Source organism: Lithobates pipiens, unplaced genomic scaffold, assembly GCF_037356315.1.
Source record: "Lithobates pipiens isolate NorthernLeopardFrog02 unplaced genomic scaffold, aLitPip1_a1.2 Scaffold_30, whole genome shotgun sequence".
Lineage (NCBI taxonomy): Eukaryota > Metazoa > Chordata > Amphibia > Anura > Ranidae > Lithobates > Lithobates pipiens.
Window position 1 is genome coordinate 97,014,261 of NW_027507791.1, and position 14,849 is coordinate 97,029,109.

Here is a 14,849-nt window from a genome sequence, read left to right on the forward strand (position 1 = left end):
TGCATTTGAAATTATTTCAACTGCATTCGACATTATTTCAACCGCATTCAAAATTATTTCAACTGCATTCGAAATTATTTCAACCACATTCGAAAATATTTTGTGACCCGACTTTAGGGCCATGTATCTCGGGGTCACTTGGTGCTAGACACTTCAAATTTGGATATGTTGTAGTGATATTATTATTGTGTTTGCATACCAAATTTGGGGTTTCTAGCTATAAGTGACCCTGAGATATGTGGCCCCAAAATTGGGTCGCCAAATGTTATTAGTTATTAGAGCAGAGAATAACATTTTGCGACCCGATAGTACTAGCACTACAAAATATCCAAATTTGGAGTTTCTAGCACCAAGTGACCCCGAGATACATGGCCCTAAAGTCGGGTCACAAAATATTTTCGAATGTGGTTGAAATAATGTCGAATCATGTTGAAATCATTTCGAATCCGGTAGAAATATTTTCGAATTTGGTTGAAATATTTTCGAATGTGCCCAATTTTTCGAATTCGGTAGAAAACTAAACGAAATCCGAAAACGAATTTAAGGAAGTTAACGAATATAACTAAACGAAATTAATGAATTAACGAATTAAAACGAAATGAAACTAAACAAATTTTTTCCTTTTGCACATGTCTAATGTCCAGTTTCGTCAGAAAAAAAGATAGAAAATAAGTAAAAGTAGTAGTATTGGCCAATACAACCCTTACATAAACCCTTACATAAACATGCCTGGCCACACCCTCCACAGTCATTAGCATGTAAGGGTGGAGGAGACAACCAGGAATTCTTCCCTTTGTTCCTCTCTATCTGCATTTTAAACTCACAAGGATCAAAGGTCTGCTCCTGAGTAGTAAGGGGGATGTAGCTCAGTGGTAGAGTGCACGCTTTGCATGTGTGAGGTCCCGGGTTCAACCCCCGGCATCTCCATTCTTTATCTTAAAACCGGGTCTAGTTACCATGTAGCGCATGCTGAGTGGCCTAATTATCCCCACAAAGTGCAAAATACTGCTGAGAACTTTACTCTAAAGTCAAACTTCACCCCCCCCCCCCCCAAAAAAGGCACAGACTCACACTAACTAGATGGGAATGTAGCTCAGTGGTAGAGTGCGCGCTTTGCATGTGTGAGGTCCCAGGTTCAATCCCCGGCATCTCCATTCTTTATCTTAACGCCGAGTCTAGTATCTATGCAGCGCATGCTGACTTGACTAATTATCCCCACAAAGTGCAAAATCCTGCTGAGAACTTTTCTCTAAGTCAAACTTTCTCCCCCCCCCCAAAAAAAAAAAAAAAAAAAAAAAAAAAAAAAAAAGACACAGAAGGACAAGCACAAGATGGGTATGTAGCTCAGTGGTAGAGCACGCACGCTTTGCATGTGTGGAAGCCCCGGGTTCAATTCCCGGCATCTCCAGCCTTCGCCTTAAACAGATATCAGTTGGGGTGATTGCAACTAGTTTCAAAACCCTGCCCACACCTTTGCTGGGTACTGCCAAAATGGGTGGCAGTAGCAAGGAAGGCTTTTCTTGGAAGCATGCTAATGAACTTGTAGTTGACATTGGCTGTCTGTTTAAGGGTATATCCAGTTTCGTCAGAAAAAAAGATAGAAAATAAGTAAAAGTAATATTGTATATACAATTGTAACACAAGCCATATTGTCACTTATTTAAAAAAAATGATCTTTACTTTTCAATTGACAGCGCTGTCATTTTCTGTAAAATTCAATGCAATATGGCAACCTAGAGGCGTTCCGTACACAATTGGTGTACAGAACGGCCCCCAGAGATTTCACTTCCTGTTTGTGTGATTGGCTCACTGATTTTCCCAGAAGTCTTCCCTTAGATACAAGTCAGATTTTAGGCAACCTCTGCAAGAAAAAAATTCAGATTTGGTGAGATGCTCCTAAATGGTTAAGTACTTCTCAAGGACTGCAGGTCCTGTTATTCTTCTCACTAGAGCCCTGCAAGTGCATCAGCTGCTCAAAAGTGAAGAATAAAAAAATAACTCCCATTTCAAATCAGTCCTGCACAAGACATGATCTAACAAAAAGCTATTCATTCAGAGAAGAAACAGGTAGGACTCTGCAACAAAACGTGTTAAAATTCTTGCAATGTCCATTGATCACCCAGAGGGGATTGTTTTTTTTTCCTCAATAAAAGGGGAGTCCTCCCTGCATAAGTTGTGCCCTGAAGATGTAGTTTAATGGTGTCTTTTGTTGAACTGTACGCATAGGCTATAGTAGAGGAAATCTTCACAGTCCTGTGTCAGCGGTTTCTTATTGTGTTGACACGTGAGGCTATTAGGCATGGCTTTGCATGGGTTAATGCATGACCTCTATCTGCAGTGTGAGACCTGACACCTCCTGAGAAGAAACTTCATTTCGAAAAAGTCCTGCCTCTCTCAGACTAGTGCTCATGCAGGTGAGAGCCACACAGTAATTAGATGTGACACAGACACAAAGAGAGGTCACTTATGCAGCTAGGAGATGATGTGTTGTCAGCTAACTGACAAACACAATTCGGACATAAATGGGTTTTTTTTGGCTCTTGAAGGCTGAAAGTCCTTCCTGGAAGAAAAAAAATGAAAGCGTGGTTGGTTTTGGGAAGTGAAGGAGGCCCTGAGTAATGGTAGTGGAACACAGATGTGAAGGCCAGGTGCCGGGTTAAAGGATGCAACATCGTTTAGAGCTTTGTGGGGCGAAAAAGGCACAAGCGCTACCACAAGGTAAGGGGATGTAGCTCAGTGGTAGAGCGCACGCTTTGCATGTGTGAGGCCCCGGGTTCAATCCTCGGCATCTCCATTTACCGTACGCCAAGGGAAACGGCCACCCCTCATCTGCTGCAACCCAGGCATGTGCACTCACATGGGAAACATTTGGCCAAAACAACCCTTACATAAACATGCCTGGCCGCACCCTCCAAAGTCATTAGCATGTAAGGGTGGAGGAGACAACCAGGAATTCTTCTCTTTGTTCCTCTCTATCTGCATTTTCAACTCACAAGGATCAAAGGTCTGCTCCTGAGTAGTAAGGGGGATGTAGCTCAGTGGTCAGTGGTAGAGCGCACGCTTCGCATGTGTGAGGTCCTGGGTTCAACCCCCGGCATCTCCATTCTTTATCTTAAAACCGAGTCTAGTTACCATGTAGCGCATGCTGAGTGGCCTAATTATCCCCACAAAGTGCAAAATACTGCTGAGAACTTCACTCTAAAGTCAAACTTCACCCCCCCCCCCCCCCCAAAAAAAGGCACAGACTCATGCAAACAAGATGGGGATGTAGCTCAGTGGTAGAGCGCGCGCTTTGCATGTGTGAGGTCCTGGGCTCAATCCCCAGCATCTCCATTCTTTATCTTAAAGCCGAGTCTAGTATCTATGCAGCGCATGCTGACTTGACTAATTATCCCCACAAAGTGCAAAATCGTGCTGAGAACTTTTCTCTAAAGTCAAACTTTCTCCCCCCCCCAAAAAAAAAAAGGCACAGAAGGACAAGCACAAGATGGGGATGTAGCTCAGTGGTTGAGCACACGCTTTGCATGTGTGAAGCCCCGGGTTCAATTCCTGGTATCTCCAGCCTTTGCCTTAAACAGATATCAGTTGGGGTGATTGCAACTAGTTTCAAAACCCTGCCCACAGCTTTGCTGGGTACTGTCTAAATGGGTGGCAGTAGCAAGGAAGGCTTTTCTTGGAAGCATGCTAATGAACTTGTAGTTGACATTGGCTGTCTGTTTAAGGGTATGTCCAGTATTTTGCATCTTTCAGACATTCGGATGCATCCGAATGTCCGAATAAAAAAATAACAAATTACAACAAATACGAAAGAAATATAACGAATGAATTCGAATGAATTCGACATGATTCGAAATTATTTCAACCGCATTCAAAATTATTTCAACTGCATTTGAAATTATTTCAACTGCATTCGACATTATTTCAACCGCATTCAAAATTATTTCAACTGCATTCGAAATTATTTCAACCACATTCGAAAATATTTTGTGACCCGACTTTAGGGCCATGTATCTCGGGGTCACTTGGTGCTAGACACTTCAAATTTGGATATGTTGTAGTGATATTATTATTGTGTTTGCATACCAAATTTGGGGTTTCTAGCTATAAGTGACCCTGAGATATGTGGCCCCAAAATTGGGTCGCCAAATGTTATTAGTTATTAGAGCAGAGAATAACATTTTGCGACCCGATAGTACTAGCACTACAAAATATCCAAATTTGGAGTTTCTAGCACCAAGTGACCCCGAGATACATGGCCCTAAAGTCGGGTCACAAAATATTTTCGAATGTGGTTGAAATAATGTCGAATCATGTTGAAATCATTTCGAATCCGGGAGAAATATTTTCGAATTTGGTTGAAATATTTTCGAATGTGCCCAATTTTTCGAATTCGGTAGAAAACTAAACGAAATCCGAAAACGAATTTAAGGAAGTTAACGAATATAACTAAACGAAATTAATGAATTAATGAATTAAAACGAAATGAAACTAAACAAATTTTTTCCTTTTGCACATGTCTAATGTCCAGTTTCGTCAGAAAAAAAGATAGAAAATAAGTAAAAGTAGTAGTATTGGCCAATACAACCCTTACATAAACCCTTACATAAACATGCCTGGCCACACCCTCCACAGTCATTAGCATGTAAGGGTGGAGGAGACAACCAGGAATTCTTCCCTTTGTTCATCTCTATCTGCATTTTAAACTCACAAGGATCAAAGGTCTGCTCCTGAGTAGTAAGGGGGATGTAGCTCAGTGGTAGAGCGCACGCTTCGCATGTGTGAGGTCCCGGGTTCAACCCCCGGCATCTCCATTCTTTATCTTAAAACCGGGTCTAGTTACCATGTAGCGCATGCTGAGTGGCCTAATTATCCCCACAAAGTGCAAAATACTGCTGAGAACTTTACTCTAAAGTCAAACTTCACCCCCCCCCCCCCCCCCAAAAAAGGCACAGACTCACGCTAACAAGATGGGGATGTAGCTCAGTGGTAGAGTGCGCGCTTTGCATGTGTGAGGTCCCAGGTTCAATCCCCGGCATCTCCATTCTTTATCTTAACGCCGAGTCTAGTATCTATGCAGCGCATGCTGACTTGACTAATTATCCCCACAAAGTGCAAAATCCTGCTGAGAACTTTTCTCTAAGTCAAACTTTCTCCCCCCCCCCCCAAAAAAAAAAAAAAAAAAAAGACACAGAAGGACAAGCACAAGATGGGTATGTAGCTCAGTGGTAGAGCACGCACGCTTTGCATGCGTGGAAGCCCAGGGTTCAATTCCCGGCATCTCCAGCCTTCGCCTTAAACAGATATCAGTTGGGGTGATTGCAACTAGTTTCAAAACCCTGCCCACACCTTTGCTGGGTACTGCCAAAATGGGTGGCAGTAGCAAGGAAGGCTTTTCTTGGAAGCATGCTAATGAACTTGTAGTTGACATTGGCTGTCTGTTTAAGGGTATATCCAGTTTCGTCAGAAAAAAAGATAGAAAATAAGTAAAAGTAATATTGTATATACAATTGTAACACAAGCCATATTGTCACTTATTTAAAAAAAATGATCTTTACTTTTCAATTGACAGCGCTGTCATTTTCTGTAAAATTCAATGCAATATGGCAACCTAGAGGCGTTCCGTACACAATTGGTGTACAGAACGGCCCCCAGAGATTTCACTTCCTGTTTGTGTGATTGGCTCACTGATTTTCCCAGAAGTCTTCCCTTAGATACAAGTCAGATTTTAGGCAACCTCTGCAAGAAAAAATGTCAGATTTGGTGAGATGCTCCTAAATGGTTAAGTACTTCTCAAGGACTGCAGGTCCTGTTATTCTTCTCACTAGAGCCCTGCAAGTGCATCAGCTGCTCAAAAGTGAAGAATAAAAAAATAACTCCCATTTCAAATCAGTCCTGCACAAGACATGATCTAACAAAAAGCTATTCATTCAGAGAAGAAACAGGTAGGACTCTGCAACAAAACGTGTTAAAATTCTTGCAATGTCCATTGATCACCCAGAGGGGATTGGTTTTTTTTCCTCAATAAAAGGGGAGTCCTCCCTGCATAAGTTGTGCCCTGAAGATGTAGTTTAATGGTGTCATTTGTTGAACTGTACGCATAGGCTATAGTAGAGGAAATCTTCACATTCCTGTGTCAGCGGTTTCTTATTGTGTTGACACGTGAGGCTATTAGGCATGGCTTTGCATGGGTTAATGCATGACCTCTATCTGCAGTGTGAGACCTGACACCTCCTGAGAAGAAACTTCATTTCGAAAAAGTCCTGCCTCTCTCAGACTAGTGCTCATGCAGGTGAGAGCCACACAGTAATTAGATGTGACACAGACACAAAGAGAGGTCACTTATGCAGCTAGGAGATGATGTGTTGTCAGCTAACTGACAAACACAATTCGGACATAAATGGGTTTTTTTTGGCTCTTGAAGGCTGAAAGTCCTTCCTGGAATAAAAAAAATGAAATAGTGGTTGGTTTTGGGAAGTGAAGGAGGCCCTGAGTACTGGTAGTGGAACACAGATGTGAAGGCCAGGTGCCGGGTTAAAGGATGCAACATCGTTTAGAGCTTTGTGGGTCGAAAAAGGCACAAGCGCTACCCCAAGGTAAGGGGATGTAGCTCAGTGGTAGAGCGCACGCTTTGCATGTGTGAGGCCCCGGGTTCAATCCCCGGCATCTCCATTTACCGTACGCCAGGGGAAACGGCCACCCCTCATCTGCTGCAACCCAGGCATGTGCACTCACATGGGAAACATTTGGCCAAAACAACCCTTACATAAACATGCCTGGCCGCACCCTCCAAAGTCATTAGCATGTAAGGGTGGAGGAGACAACCAGGAATTCTTCTCTTTGTTCCTCTCTATCTGCATTTTCAACTCACAAGGATCAAAGGTCTGCTCCTGAGTAGTAAGGGGGATGTAGCTCAGTGGTAGAGCGCACGCTTCGCATGTGTGAGGTCCCGGGTTCAACCCCCGGCATCTCCATTCTTTATCTTAAAACCGAGTCTAGTTACCATGTAGCGCATGCTGAGTGGCCTAATTATCCCCACAAAGTGCAAAATACTGCTGAGAACTTCACTCTAAAGTCAAACTTCACCCCCCCCCCCCCCCCCAAAAAAAAGGCACAGACTCATGCAAACAAGATGGGGATGTAGCTCAGTGGTAGAGCGCGCGCTTTGCATGTGTGAGGTCCTGTGCTCAATCCCCAGCATCTCCATTCTTTATCTTAAAGCCGAGTCTAGTATCTATGCAGCGCATGCTGACTTGACTAATTATCCCCACAAAGTGCAAAATCCTGCTGAGAACTTTTCTCTAAAGTCAAACTTTCTCCCCCCCCCAAAAAAAAAAAGGCACAGAAGGACAAGCACAAGATGGGGATGTAGCTCAGTGGTTGAGCACACGCTTTGCATGTGTGAAGCCCCGGGTTCAATTCCTGGTATCTCCAGCCTTTGCCTTAAACAGATATCAGTTGGGGTGATTGCAACTAGTTTCAAAACCCTGCCCACAGCTTTGCTGGGTACTGTCTAAATGGGTGGCAGTAGCAAGGAAGGCTTTTCTTGGAAGCATGCTAATAATGAACTTGTAGTTGACATTGGCTGTCTGTTTAAGGGTATGTCCAGTATTTTGCATCTTTCGGACATTCGGATGCATCCGAATGTCCGAATAAAAAAATAACAAATTACAACAAATACGAAAGAAATATAACGAATGAATTCGAATGAATTCGACATGATTCGAAATTATTTCAACCGCATTCAAAATTATTTCAACTGCATTCGAAATTATTTCAACTGCATTCGACATTATTTCAACCGCATTCAAAATTATTTCAACTGCATTCAAAATTATTTCAACCACATTCGAAAATATTTTGTGACCCGACTTTAGGGCCATGTATCTCGGGGTCACTTGGTGCTAGACACTTCAAATTTGGATATGTTGTAGTGATATTATTATTGTGTTTGCATACCAAATTTGGGGTTTCTAGCTATAAGTGACCCTGAGATATGTGGCCCCAAAATTGGGTCGCCAAATGTTATTAGTTATTAGAGCAGAGAATAACATTTTGCGACCCGATAGTACTAGCACTACAAAATATCCAAATTTGGAGTTTCTAGCACCAAGTGACCCCGAGATACATGGCCCTAAAGTCGGGTCACAAAATATTTTCGAATGTGGTTGAAATAATGTCGAATCATGTTGAAATCATTTCGAATCCGGTAGAAATATTTTCGAATTTGGTTGAAATATTTTCGAATGTGCCCAATTTTTCGAATTCGGTAGAAAACTAAACGAAATCCGAAAACGAATTTAAGGAAGTTAACGAATATAACTAAACGAAATTAATGAATTAACGAATTAAAACGAAATGAAACTAAACAAATTTTTTCCTTTTGCACATGTCTAATGTCCAGTTTCGTCAGAAAAAAAGATAGAAAATAAGTAAAAGTAGTAGTATTGGCCAATACAACCCTTACATAAACCCTTACATAAACATGCCTGGCCACACCCTCCACAGTCATTAGCATGTAAGGGTGGAGGAGACAACCAGGAATTCTTCCCTTTGTTCCTCTCTATCTGCATTTTAAACTCACAAGGATCAAAGGTCTGCTCCTGAGTAGTAAGGGGGATGTAGCTCAGTGGTAGAGCGCACGCTTCGCATGTGTGAGGTCCCGGGTTCAACCCCCGGCATCTCCATTCTTTATCTTAAAACCGGGTCTAGTTACCATGTAGCGCATGCTGAGTGGCCTAATTATCCCCACAAAGTGCAAAATACTGCTGAGAACTTTACTCTAAAGTCAAACTTCACCCCCCCCCCAAAAAAAAAAGGCACAGACTCACGCTAACAAGATGGGGATGTAGCTCAGTGGTAGAGTGCGCGCTTTGCATGTGTGAGGTCCCAGGTTCAATCCCCGGCATCTCCATTCTTTATCTTAACGCCGAGTCTAGTATCTATGCAGCGCATGCTGACTTGACTAATTATCCCCACAAAGTGCAAAATCCTGCTGAGAACTTTTCTCTAAGTCAAACTTTCTCCCCCCCCCCCCCAAAAAAAAAAAGGCACAGAAGGACAAGCACAAGATGGGGATGTAGCTCAGTGGTTGAGCACACACTTTGCATGTGTGAAGCCCCGGGTTCAATTCCTGGTATCTCCAGCCTTTGCCTTAAACAGATATCAGTTGGGGTGATTGCAACTAGTTTCAAAACCCTGCCCACAGCTTTGCTGGGTACTGTCTAAATGGGTGGCAGTAGCAAGGAAGGCTTTTCTTGGAAGCATGCTAATGAACTTGTAGTTGACATTGGCTGTCTGTTTAAGGGTATGTCCAGTATTTTGCATCTTTCGGACATTCGGATGCATCCGAATGTCCGAATAAAAAAATAACAAATTACAACAAATACGAAAGAAATATAACGAATGAATTCGACATGATTCGAAATTATTTCAACCGCATTCAAAATTATTTCAACTGCATTCGACATTATTTCAACCGCATTCAAAATTATTTCAACTGCATTCAAAATTATTTCAACCACATTCGAAAATATTTTGTGACCCGACTTTAGGGCCATGTATCTCGGGGTCACTTGGTGCTAGACACTTCAAATTTGTATATGTTGTAGTGATATTATTATTGTGTTTGCATACCAAATTTGGGGTTTCTAGCTATAAGTGACCCTGAGATATGTGGCCCCAAAATTGGGTCGCCAAATGTTATTAGTTATTAGAGCAGAGAATAACATTTTGCGACCCGATAGTACTAGCACTACAAAATATCCAAATTTGGAGTTTCTAGCACCAAGTGACCCCGAGATACATGGCCCTAAAGTCGGGTCACAAAATATTTTCGAATGTGGTTGAAATAATGTCGAATCATGTTGAAATCATTTCGAATCCGGTAGAAATATTTTCGAATTTGGTTGAAATATTTTCGAATGTGCCCAATTTTTCGAATTCGGTAGAAAACTAAACGAAATCCGAAAACGAATTTAAGGAAGTTAACGAATATAACTAAACGAAATTAATGAATTAACGAATTAAAACGAAATGAAACTAAACAAATTTTTTCCTTTTGCACATGTCTAATGTCCAGTTTCGTCAGAAAAAAAGATAGAAAATAAGTAAAAGTAGTAGTATTGGCCAATACAACCCTTACATAAACCCTTACATAAACATGCCTGGCCACACCCTCCACAGTCATTAGCATGTAAGGGTGGAGGAGACAACCAGGAATTCTTCCCTTTGTTCCTCTCTATCTGCATTTTAAACTCACAAGGATCAAAGGTCTGCTCCTGAGTAGTAAGGGGGATGTAGCTCAGTGGTAGAGCGCACGCTTCGCATGTGTGAGGTCCCGGGTTCAACCCCCGGCATCTCCATTCTTTATCTTAAAACCGGGTCTAGTTACCATGTAGCGCATGCTGAGTGGCCTAATTATCCCCACAAAGTGCAAAATACTGCTGAGAACTTTACTCTAAAGTCAAACTTCACCCCCCCCCCCCAAAAAAAAAAAGGCACAGACTCACGCTAACAAGATGGGGATGTAGCTCAGTGGTAGAGTGCGCGCTTTGCATGTGTGAGGTCCCAGGTTCAATCCCCGGCATCTCCATTCTTTATCTTAACGCCGAGTCTAGTATCTATGCAGCGCATGCTGACTTGACTAATTATCCCCACAAAGTGCAAAATCCTGCTGAGAACTTTTCTCTAAGTCAAACTTTCTCCCCCCCCCCCAAAAAAAAAAAGGCACAGAAGGACAAGCACAAGATGGGGATGTAGCTCAGTGGTTGAGCACACGCTTTGCATGTGTGAAGCCCCGGGTTCAATTCCTGGTATCTCCAGCCTTTGCCTTAAACAGATATCAGTTGGGGTGATTGCAACTAGTTTCAAAACCCTGCCCACAGCTTTGCTGGGTACTGTCTAAATGGGTGGCAGTAGCAAGGAAGGCTTTTCTTGGAAGCATGCTAATGAACTTGTAGTTGACATTGGCTGTCTGTTTAAGGGTATGTCCAGTATTTTGCATCTTTCGGACATTCGGATGCATCCGAATGTCCGAATAAAAAAATAACAAATTACAACAAATACGAAAGAAATATAACGAATGAATTCGAATGAATTCGACATGATTCGAAATTATTTCAACCGCATTCAAAATTATTTCAACTGCATTCGAAATTATTTCAACTGCATTCGACATTATTTCAACCGCATTCAAAATTATTTCAACTGCATTCAAAATTATTTCAACCACATTCGAAAATATTTTGTGACCCGACTTTAGGGCCATGTATCTCGGGGTCACTTGGTGCTAGACACTTCAAATTTGTATATGTTGTAGTGATATTATTATTGTGTTTGCATACCAAATTTGGGGTTTCTAGCTATAAGTGACCCTGAGATATGTGGCCCCAAAATTGGGTCGCCAAATGTTATTAGTTATTAGAGCAGAGAATAACATTTTGCGACCCGATAGTACTAGCACTACAAAATATCCAAATTTGGAGTTTCTAGCACCAAGTGACCCCGAGATACATGGCCCTAAAGTCGGGTCACAAAATATTTTCGAATGTGGTTGAAATAATGTCGAATCATGTTGAAATCATTTCGAATCCGGTAGAAATATTTTCGAATTTGGTTGAAATATTTTCGAATGTGCCCAATTTTTCGAATTCGGTAGAAAACTAAACGAAATCCGAAAACGAATTTAAGGAAGTTAACGAATATAACTAAACGAAATTAATGAATTAACGAATTAAAACGAAATGAAACTAAACAAATTTTTTCCTTTTGCACATGTCTAATGTCCAGTTTCGTCAGAAAAAAAGATAGAAAATAAGTAAAAGTAGTAGTATTGGCCAATACAACCCTTACATAAACCCTTACATAAACATGCCTGGCCACACCCTCCACAGTCATTAGCATGTAAGGGTGGAGGAGACAACCAGGAATTCTTCCCTTTGTTCCTCTCTATCTGCATTTTAAACTCACAAGGATCAAAGGTCTGCTCCTGAGTAGTAAGGGGGATGTAGCTCAGTGGTAGAGCGCACGCTTCGCATGTGTGAGGTCCCGGGTTCAACCCCCGGCATCTCCATTCTTTATCTTAAAACCGGGTCTAGTTACCATGTAGCGCATGCTGAGTGGCCTAATTATCCCCACAAAGTGCAAAATACTGCTGAGAACTTTACTCTAAAGTCAAACTTCACCCCCCCCCCCCCCAAAAAAAAGGCACAGACTCACGCTAACAAGATGGGGATGTAGCTCAGTGGTAGAGTGCGCGCTTTGCATGTGTGAGGTCCCAGGTTCAATCCCCGGCATCTCCATTCTTTATCTTAACGCCGAGTCTAGTATCTATGCAGCGCATGCTGACTTGACTAATTATCCCCACAAAGTGCAAAATCCTGCTGAGAACTTTTCTCTAAGTCAAACTTTCTCCCCCCCCCCCCCCAAAAAAAAAAAAGGCACAGAAGGACAAGCACAAGATGGGGATGTAGCTCAGTGGTTGAGCACACGCTTTGCATGTGTGAAGCCCCGGGTTCAATTCCTGGTATCTCCAGCCTTTGCCTTAAACAGATATCAGTTGGGGTGATTGCAACTAGTTTCAAAACCCTGCCCACAGCTTTGCTGGGTACTGTCTAAATGGGTGGCAGTAGCAAGGAAGGCTTTTCTTGGAAGCATGCTAATGAACTTGTAGTTGACATTGGCTGTCTGTTTAAGGGTATGTCCAGTATTTTGCATCTTTCGGACATTCGGATGCATCCGAATGTCCGAATAAAAAAATAACAAATTACAACAAATACGAAAGAAATATAACGAATGAATTCGAATGAATTCGACATGATTCGAAATTATTTCAACCGCATTCAAAATTATTTCAACTGCATTCGAAATTATTTCAACTGCATTCGACATTATTTCAACCGCATTCAAAATTATTTCAACTGCATTCAAAATTATTTCAACCACATTCGAAAATATTTTGTGACCCGACTTTAGGGCCATGTATCTCGGGGTCACTTGGTGCTAGACACTTCAAATTTGGATATGTTGTAGTGATATTATTATTGTGTTTGCATACCAAATTTGGGGTTTCTAGCTATAAGTGACCCTGAGATATGTGGCCCCAAAATTGGGTCGCCAAATGTTATTAGTTATTAGAGCAGAGAATAACATTTTGCGACCCGATAGTACTAGCACTACAAAATATCCAAATTTGGAGTTTCTAGCACCAAATGACCCCGAGATACATGGCCCTAAAGTCGGGTCACAAAATATTTTCGAATGTGGTTGAAATAATGTCGAATCATGTTGAAATCATTTCGAATCCGGTAGAAATATTTTCGAATTTGGTTGAAATATTTTCGAATGTGCCCAATTTTTCGAATTCGGTAGAAAACTAAACGAAATCCGAAAACGAATTTAAGGAAGTTAACGAATATAACTAAACGAAATTAATGAATTAACGAATTAAAACGAAATGAAACTAAACAAATTTTTTCCTTTTGCACATGTCTAATGTCCAGTTTCGTCAGAAAAAAAGATAGAAAATAAGTAAAAGTAGTAGTATTGGCCAATACAACCCTTACATAAACCCTTACATAAACATGCCTGGCCACACCCTCCACAGTCATTAGCATGTAAGGGTGGAGGAGACAACCAGGAATTCTTCCCTTTGTTCCTCTCTATCTGCATTTTAAACTCACAAGGATCAAAGGTCTGCTCCTGAGTAGTAAGGGGGATGTAGCTCAGTGGTAGAGCGCACGCTTCGCATGTGTGAGGTCCCGGGTTCAACCCCCGGCATCTCCATTCTTTATCTTAAAACCGGGTCTAGTTACCATGTAGCGCATGCTGAGTGGCCTAATTATCCCCACAAAGTGCAAAATACTGCTGAGAACTTTACTCTAAAGTCAAACTTCACCCCCCCCCCAAAAAAAAAAAAAGGCACAGACTCACGCTAACAAGATGGGGATGTAGCTCAGTGGTAGAGTGCGCGCTTTGCATGTGTGAGGTCCCAGGTTCAATCCCCGGCATCTCCATTCTTTATCTTAACGCCGAGTCTAGTATCTATGCAGCGCATGCTGACTTGACTAATTATCCCCACAAAGTGCAAAATCCTGCTGAGAACTTTTCTCTAAGTCAAACTTTCTCCCCCCCCCCCAAAAAAAAAAAGGCACAGAAGGACAAGCACAAGATGGGGAAGTAGCTCAGTGGTTGAGCACACGCTTTGCATGTGTGAAGCCCCGGGTTCAATTCCTGGTATCTCCAGCCTTTGCCTTAAACAGATATCAGTTGGGGTGATTGCAACTAGTTTCAAAACCCTGCCCACAGCTTTGCTGGGTACTGTCTAAATGGGTGGCAGTAGCAAGGAAGGCTTTTCTTGGAAGCATGCTAATGAACTTGTAGTTGACATTGGCTGTCTGTTAAGGGTATGTCCAGTATTTTGCATCTTTCGGACATTCGGATGCATCCGAATGTCCGAATAAAAAAATAACAAATTACAACAAATACGAAAGAAATATAACGAATGAATTCGAATGAATTCGACATGATTCGAAATTATTTCAACCGCATTCAAAATTATTTCAACTGCATTCGAAATTATTTCAACTGCATTCGACATTATTTCAACCGCATTCAAAATTATTTCAACTGCATTCAAAATTATTTCAACCACATTCGAAAATATTTTGTGACCCGACTTTAGGGCCATGTATCTCGGGGTCACTTGGTGCTAGACACTTCAAATTTGGATATGTTGTAGTGATATTATTATTGTGTTTGCATACCAAATTTGGGGTTTCTAGCTATAAGTGACCCTGAGATATGTGGCCCCAAAATTGGGTCGCCAAAATGTTATTAGTTATTAGAGCAGA

The 14,849-nt window shown here is 41.6% G+C and overlaps 1 protein-coding gene and 23 non-coding genes across 32 annotated transcripts in view; 23 read left to right on the forward strand and 1 right to left on the reverse strand.

Moving 5' to 3' along the window:
• The window catches only part of CAPN3 (calpain 3), a 263,927-nt gene that overhangs the window by 172,881 nt on the left and 76,197 nt on the right, over positions 1–14,849 (reverse strand). The gene's annotated exons all lie outside the window — the stretch shown is intronic.
• TRNAA-UGC (transfer RNA alanine (anticodon UGC)) lies at positions 856–927 on the forward strand. The gene has a single exon. It is a non-coding gene; the product is annotated as a tRNA-Ala (tRNA).
• On the forward strand, positions 1,083–1,154 carry TRNAA-UGC (transfer RNA alanine (anticodon UGC)). Its single transcript has one exon. It is a non-coding gene; the product is annotated as a tRNA-Ala (tRNA).
• Positions 2,723–2,794, forward strand: TRNAA-UGC (transfer RNA alanine (anticodon UGC)). The gene has a single exon. It is a non-coding gene; the product is annotated as a tRNA-Ala (tRNA).
• TRNAA-CGC (transfer RNA alanine (anticodon CGC)) lies at positions 3,025–3,103 on the forward strand. The gene has a single exon. It is a non-coding gene; the product is annotated as a tRNA-Ala (tRNA).
• Positions 3,262–3,333, forward strand: TRNAA-UGC (transfer RNA alanine (anticodon UGC)). The gene has a single exon. It is a non-coding gene; the product is annotated as a tRNA-Ala (tRNA).
• On the forward strand, positions 3,490–3,561 carry TRNAA-UGC (transfer RNA alanine (anticodon UGC)). The gene has a single exon. It is a non-coding gene; the product is annotated as a tRNA-Ala (tRNA).
• Positions 4,740–4,811, forward strand: TRNAA-CGC (transfer RNA alanine (anticodon CGC)). Its single transcript has one exon. It is a non-coding gene; the product is annotated as a tRNA-Ala (tRNA).
• On the forward strand, positions 4,970–5,041 carry TRNAA-UGC (transfer RNA alanine (anticodon UGC)). Its single transcript has one exon. It is a non-coding gene; the product is annotated as a tRNA-Ala (tRNA).
• On the forward strand, positions 6,598–6,669 carry TRNAA-UGC (transfer RNA alanine (anticodon UGC)). The gene has a single exon. It is a non-coding gene; the product is annotated as a tRNA-Ala (tRNA).
• On the forward strand, positions 6,900–6,971 carry TRNAA-CGC (transfer RNA alanine (anticodon CGC)). The gene has a single exon. It is a non-coding gene; the product is annotated as a tRNA-Ala (tRNA).
• TRNAA-UGC (transfer RNA alanine (anticodon UGC)) lies at positions 7,132–7,203 on the forward strand. Its single transcript has one exon. It is a non-coding gene; the product is annotated as a tRNA-Ala (tRNA).
• TRNAA-UGC (transfer RNA alanine (anticodon UGC)) lies at positions 7,360–7,431 on the forward strand. Its single transcript has one exon. It is a non-coding gene; the product is annotated as a tRNA-Ala (tRNA).
• TRNAA-CGC (transfer RNA alanine (anticodon CGC)) lies at positions 8,613–8,684 on the forward strand. The gene has a single exon. It is a non-coding gene; the product is annotated as a tRNA-Ala (tRNA).
• Positions 8,840–8,911, forward strand: TRNAA-UGC (transfer RNA alanine (anticodon UGC)). The gene has a single exon. It is a non-coding gene; the product is annotated as a tRNA-Ala (tRNA).
• TRNAA-UGC (transfer RNA alanine (anticodon UGC)) lies at positions 9,071–9,142 on the forward strand. The gene has a single exon. It is a non-coding gene; the product is annotated as a tRNA-Ala (tRNA).
• TRNAA-CGC (transfer RNA alanine (anticodon CGC)) lies at positions 10,290–10,361 on the forward strand. Its single transcript has one exon. It is a non-coding gene; the product is annotated as a tRNA-Ala (tRNA).
• Positions 10,520–10,591, forward strand: TRNAA-UGC (transfer RNA alanine (anticodon UGC)). The gene has a single exon. It is a non-coding gene; the product is annotated as a tRNA-Ala (tRNA).
• On the forward strand, positions 10,749–10,820 carry TRNAA-UGC (transfer RNA alanine (anticodon UGC)). Its single transcript has one exon. It is a non-coding gene; the product is annotated as a tRNA-Ala (tRNA).
• TRNAA-CGC (transfer RNA alanine (anticodon CGC)) lies at positions 11,999–12,070 on the forward strand. Its single transcript has one exon. It is a non-coding gene; the product is annotated as a tRNA-Ala (tRNA).
• On the forward strand, positions 12,228–12,299 carry TRNAA-UGC (transfer RNA alanine (anticodon UGC)). The gene has a single exon. It is a non-coding gene; the product is annotated as a tRNA-Ala (tRNA).
• TRNAA-UGC (transfer RNA alanine (anticodon UGC)) lies at positions 12,461–12,532 on the forward strand. Its single transcript has one exon. It is a non-coding gene; the product is annotated as a tRNA-Ala (tRNA).
• On the forward strand, positions 13,711–13,782 carry TRNAA-CGC (transfer RNA alanine (anticodon CGC)). Its single transcript has one exon. It is a non-coding gene; the product is annotated as a tRNA-Ala (tRNA).
• TRNAA-UGC (transfer RNA alanine (anticodon UGC)) lies at positions 13,941–14,012 on the forward strand. Its single transcript has one exon. It is a non-coding gene; the product is annotated as a tRNA-Ala (tRNA).